The sequence below is a fragment of the Alligator sinensis genome, unplaced genomic scaffold (genome assembly GCF_000455745.1).
Source record: "Alligator sinensis unplaced genomic scaffold, ASM45574v1 scaffold603_1, whole genome shotgun sequence".
NCBI classification, from domain to species: Eukaryota; Metazoa; Chordata; order Crocodylia; family Alligatoridae; genus Alligator; species Alligator sinensis.
Genome location: NW_005842853.1, coordinates 134,714 through 140,168, shown reverse-complemented (window position 1 = coordinate 140,168; position 5,455 = coordinate 134,714). Strand labels below are relative to the sequence as shown.

The 5,455-nt window shown below is 46.3% G+C and overlaps 1 long non-coding RNA gene across 1 annotated transcript in view; it reads left to right on the top strand.

Annotated features, from left to right (window-relative positions):
- Positions 1-5,279: 5,279 nt before the first annotated feature.
- LOC102374684 overlaps positions 5,280-5,455 on the top strand; it is a 12,261-nt gene continuing 12,085 nt past the window's right edge. Inside the window, exon 1 of the long non-coding RNA XR_325152.3 lies at positions 5,280-5,318. This is a non-coding gene — a long non-coding RNA (uncharacterized LOC102374684). The remainder of the gene's footprint in view (positions 5,319-5,455) is intronic.

Sequence of the window (5,455 nt, the reverse complement as noted above, 5' to 3'; positions counted from 1 at the left end):
TTCCCAAAGGGTGCTCAAACACTTCAATCCAAGCTTTGGATTCCACTGTGGGAGCCAAGCAGCTAAAAGTCAGTTCTTTATTGAACTCAAAGTGCTTGCTGAAATTTTATTCCAACCCTCAGGGTGGCTGGTGATCTAAACTTAGATCTGATTAGCACCACAGATCTAAAAAAGGGAGGTTAGAGTGACACTGTTGACCATTTTGCAATTTGTACTAATTGAATGCATTGCAAATAGCTAAGATTTTGCATCTTGTTTGATGTTCAATAACTTAAATTGAGCTGACAGCACCTGGGTCTGGCACAAGCTCTAATTAGCTCAATACTTGAGCATTCCCCTGACAACTTAATATGCATGCAACAATTTTTAATTTTAGAGAGGCTTCATTAGCAAATTTAAATGTTTGAGAGAACAACAACTTAACTGCATTTGTGTGTTTTAATGGCTAAAGACAGCAGTAATAGCAATTTTGCTGGCAATTCTAAAATGTTTCCTGTTTAATGTGTTTATACAGAGAGGTGATCTTTAAAGGTACTTACAAACCTAACACTGGCATTTAGGCACCCATGACATTCTCAAAACCACCACTCACCTGCTGCTTAACCCCCTAAGTGCTTAACCCCCCATCAATCAGCATATGTAAAGCTATCTGAGCCCTAATGACACCCTATAGCTAGTGAGCTGCTTTAAGCTAATATTCAAGCAAAAGCTCACTAGACCCCACAGGAGGATTTCCAGTCAAGGTGTTCTTTTGTTTAGGTCACCAGCAGGGCCTGATTTGCTAGGAATATTCAGAACGCACCTAAGGCAAACACAGCCAACATGACAGAGTATGGGAATGGCAGGCAATACTCCTGTGGGATGAGGGAAACAGTTAAAATTCCTACTCTGCCTGATTTGGAGAAGGAATTGAACAAAGGTCTCAACTACTTCAGGCAATGCTCTAACCACCAAACTATTGGCTACTCTGAGATGGAACACTCTTCACCACTCCTGATGGAGCTATTTTGCTTTCTATTAACTATTAAAAGAAAGTTTATTGGAGGAGAAGCTTGAACCTATCTGTCTCACATCCCAGGTGTCCCTCCAACCCAGTGACTAGTTATTTCTACAAAGCATAACAGCTTCAGCAAGAACAACCCATCCCAAAATAATTAATAATCCTGTGGTTGTCTCTCACACCAAAATCAGGCAGAGCAGGGATTTGAACCGCTGATCCCTTGGGAGGGTCTCAGTTTCTTGGCAAATAGGAAAGCAGATTGATCTGATTTTAGCTCCTAATTCCAGGTGGGAGCTCACAGCTGTGGAATCTGAATGTTCAGCTTAGACATCTAAATCCTGCCTTTCCTTCTACCTTTCATTCATGGCTAAGGTAGATGACTGTCACCCTCATTTGATGCCTGAGGAACCCTTCCTCATGTGCCTGAACACCTAGCTGAAAGCAAAGGATTCTACTAAACAGCAAGATACCTTAAGGCTCTACAGTGCAGGAGAAATACTCCAGGAAGCAGAGCCAGTACAGCTACAGCTTATTTGTGCCAAAGGACCAGATAAAGTGGGCCAGATGCAGCTCATTTCTTTCTGAGTGACCAGCATGCCAAGCAGTTCATTGAGTATATATTACAAAGTGATGTTACATCCAACATCCATCATGGCTGAATCTGACAGTTCTCATTAACAATGTAAATCAAATGAACATTTGAATCTGATTCTACCCTTAAGGGCTTCCCTTCTCTTAAAAGAAAGGCAGTTCTGTAAGACTAACTTCTTACGGCATAGTCTTAAGGACTCAACTCACTGTTACATGGAAGTGTAAGCACAATAATGTACACATGACTGAGACTGAATACTCAGGGAGATGCAGGTAACAGAAGCTATCATGGGCTGAATTTACCATATTTACTTGAATATAAGAAGAGGTTTGTTTCCTCAAGCAGTATGGGGGAAAAGTTCCTTGTTTTATGCTTGCATACAAAGAAACCTCATTAAATACATTGTCTATCATTAAACTCAGTAATAGAAACCAACTATGAGGTTGATTAAATGCAGCCAATGATGAGTACCCCTGAAACTTTTATAGGTTTTTTTTTATACTTTGGGAACAGCTTTGTAGGTTTTGAAAAAGTATTTTATCTAACCAAGGGCATAGAGTAGGTTGTTTAGGCTAGGAGACATCTCTTGTTGCCTAGTTACTTAATTGCTGGCCTTGCTAGAAGTAAAGCCATATCAGCAAGGTCCCTAAGGGGGTGGAAAGGGGGGTTGCTGGCTGAGCATGCTGAATAACAGATGCCACATCAGCGAATTATACTGTCACAAAGGCAGTTCCAACTGATTAGGGAGGGGTCTGTAGCTAGGGTAAAGTGTGCATGGACCAAAAGGGGCAACCTATAGAGACTGTACAGTGTGTAAGGCTAAAAGAGGCTATATAAGGCTGATGCCCACTGGGGTGGGGGTGCTTGCTTTGCGAACGATTGCCAAGCGCCACTTTCTGCGCAGAAATAAAGATTAAGTTGGATCCTTCACCCCTGTGTGTTTATTGGCACAAGCGCACTGGGCACGAACTCACTGTCCTTTGGGGACAACACCAACACTGAGCATGACTATAAAAAACATAGCCCACATTGGGCAAACATACTGATGGGAAATTTTTTCAGCCCTTAAAAAAAAGCAGGTAAGTAGGTAGAGGTTCTCTCTCCAGAGGCCTGGCACTGAGCTTGGTAGTACTGCAATACCAGGCCAACATCAAGAGCAGAAAAATGCAGGATCTTAACCAAAAGGCAAAGATGGTGATGGGAAACCTCCCATCAAGACAAGTTAATACAGCATGTCTGAATAAAATATATGGTAGTGTCTATTTCTCTCAGTCCCCCTCAGCATCAACACTTTTTCCAGTCATGGTGAGCCACTACATTGTTTTGCAAAGTCCACAAAATCCAGTATTGCCCATGAAATCTGGGCAATGTCTGCAAAATCTGTGAAATCCTCAGGAGAAAAAAAAAACTTACAGAAAAGAAAATGCTGGCTTCTCAGAGGGATTCAGCAATTCTCAGTGCACTGCAGCAGCCCAGCAGGGCAGGGAAGCAGGGGGCTGCCCACTAGAAGGGCTGCGGGCAAGATAGATGGTGTTCCCATCCCTTGCCACTGATTGGCTTTGAGGGCTAACTGTCATGTGCCCCTGCTCCTCTCCACCATTTGTAATACTATGGGCACATCTACACATCGCCCTACGTTGCTGTAGTGAAGCTCTGCATCACTGTATGAAGCACTACAATGACAGCGATCATGTGAGTTTACACATGATCAGCAGCTACTTTGCGGTAGCAGCATACTCCCTCATTTTAGCATGCTGCTATGGCAAAGTAGCGATAAAAACTGTACTGCATGCACAGCAGTTACTGCACCATGCTTTAGTACTTCCAAAAGGAAATACTAAAGTATGCTGCAGTAACAATATCACCATAGGGCAATATGTAGATACTCCCTACATTTCCTTTATTTCAATGGATGCCTACCCTAAACGATCACACAGACACAAAATATACCAATTCATATCAGCATTCAGTACTGACAGTGCTATGGAATTAGTCAATAGCTTTGGTAGGTTTCATTTAAAATTCATAATATTTGCTTTCTGAAATCCTCTAGTACCCCCCTCCCCACCCCCCCACACACACACACTCCCCTTTTCTCTTCAGACATCATTCCTAGAAAAATCTGTGGTTATTTCCCTCAGTCCCCCCCAGAGAGTACACTATCTAGCTCTGATGATTTATTTGCCCATATTCCCAGCTTTAAAATATTCAACAGCAGAATTTACATCATGTTCATTAATTCCTGATTGTCTGAAACCAGTTCAGTAATTGCTTGGTCATATCAGGATCATTAGTTTCATTTCCCTCTCTTTTAATGCGTAAATTTATTTTCCAGTAGATGAGAATCAGTTAATTAAGAAAAGTGACAAGGGCTTTTGGAATAAAGCAGGAGGAATCCAGATGTGAAGAATAGCAATGTCTACTTCAAGGAACTATTAGTCACCGCCACTGTGCAAGTTGTCAGATTAGTAAATATGCTCCAAATCCTACCTTTGAGTGGAGATGCACATGGAGGAAGGAAAGTTTTTCTAAAGCTGCAGTTCCCTATGCAGTTCCCCTTGCACTTTCTCATGATGAAGGGGCTTTTGGGCATAAAGTAACACAATAATGTCATCTTCCAAATTCCACACGGTTCATCTACCCTACTGCAACAAGGTCTCCTGGCCAGCACACCCTGCTCAACCAATTGCACAGATACGTTAGAAACCTGGAAGCACATTGATACCTATCCAGTATGCTCCTGGGTCATCCCCAGTAGCTGCTCTCTCAAGAGTGCCCTAAGCTGAGCTCAAGGATAAGTCAGGCCTGTTTGGGATCCAGAGGATTGATGGTTGCTGTGGCAGTGCACTGGGTGTGCCTGCCACTTGCAACCAGTGGGTTGCGTGTGGGGTGCATGGACCCCAGCCCCATTGAAAGGGGGACAGCGACGAGAGGAGCCGTACATCGAGCCCGGTGGTAGGCGAGCACAGCAATAGACCTCAAGGGGGGCAGGGTCCTGCGGTGGTCAGCCCGAAGGAGAGAGTACCCTCGACTGGCCCACGCTGGGGCCAGGACCACGAGGGTCAAAAGGGCCAGGGGCCCACTGTGAGGGACGCCCAAGAGCCGGGGGCCTGGGGTCCCGACTGGCTTTGAGGTGGGCCAGGGCCAGGAGGCCAGCGAAAGAGGCCAAAGGTTCCAGGGGAACCACACCCGAGAGGGGAAGGTAGCTTCGGGAGAAGTAATAGCAGGACGGTGAGCCCAGTTAATTGAGGGTAGCAGCGTGGGGCCTAGAAGACCGGAGGCTCGATAAGAAGAGAAGCCCCAAGAGAGGGGGCAGTGATGAGCACAACCAGTGGGTTGCGGGCGGGGAACATAGACCCCGGGTTGTGTGCGGGGTACGGAGACCCCGGCCCCAGTGAGGGGGCGGCCCCAGTGAGAGGGGGCAGCGATGAGAGCAACCAGTGGGTTGCGGGGCCCCAGCGTGAGGGGGCATTAGGATGAGCGACGAGAAGCCCCATTGAAAGGGGGCGGTGAAGTGGCCCCAGCGAGGGGGCAGTGATGTTCTAAGGGGGGAGGTGTGTGGCAGTGCACTGGGTGTGCCTGCCACTTTAAGGGCCTGGAGCTGGGGGGCGGGAGGGGGCCAGCAATTTTAGAGGCAAGGGCTGCCTATATAAGCAGGGCAGTTTGGCTGTTGGAGGCCAGGTAGTAATATTGCCTGGCTAGAGGGTTGCTAAGAACAACCTGGAGGTAAGGGAGAGCTGCAAGAGATTGGTAAGGAGGCTCCTGGTCCTGGACATGGCCTGAAACTGCACCCTGCTGGGAGTGGGTGGCCTGGTGGGGCTCTCAGTGGCGTGGGAGCCCCCAGGAAATGCCAGGCCAGTTAT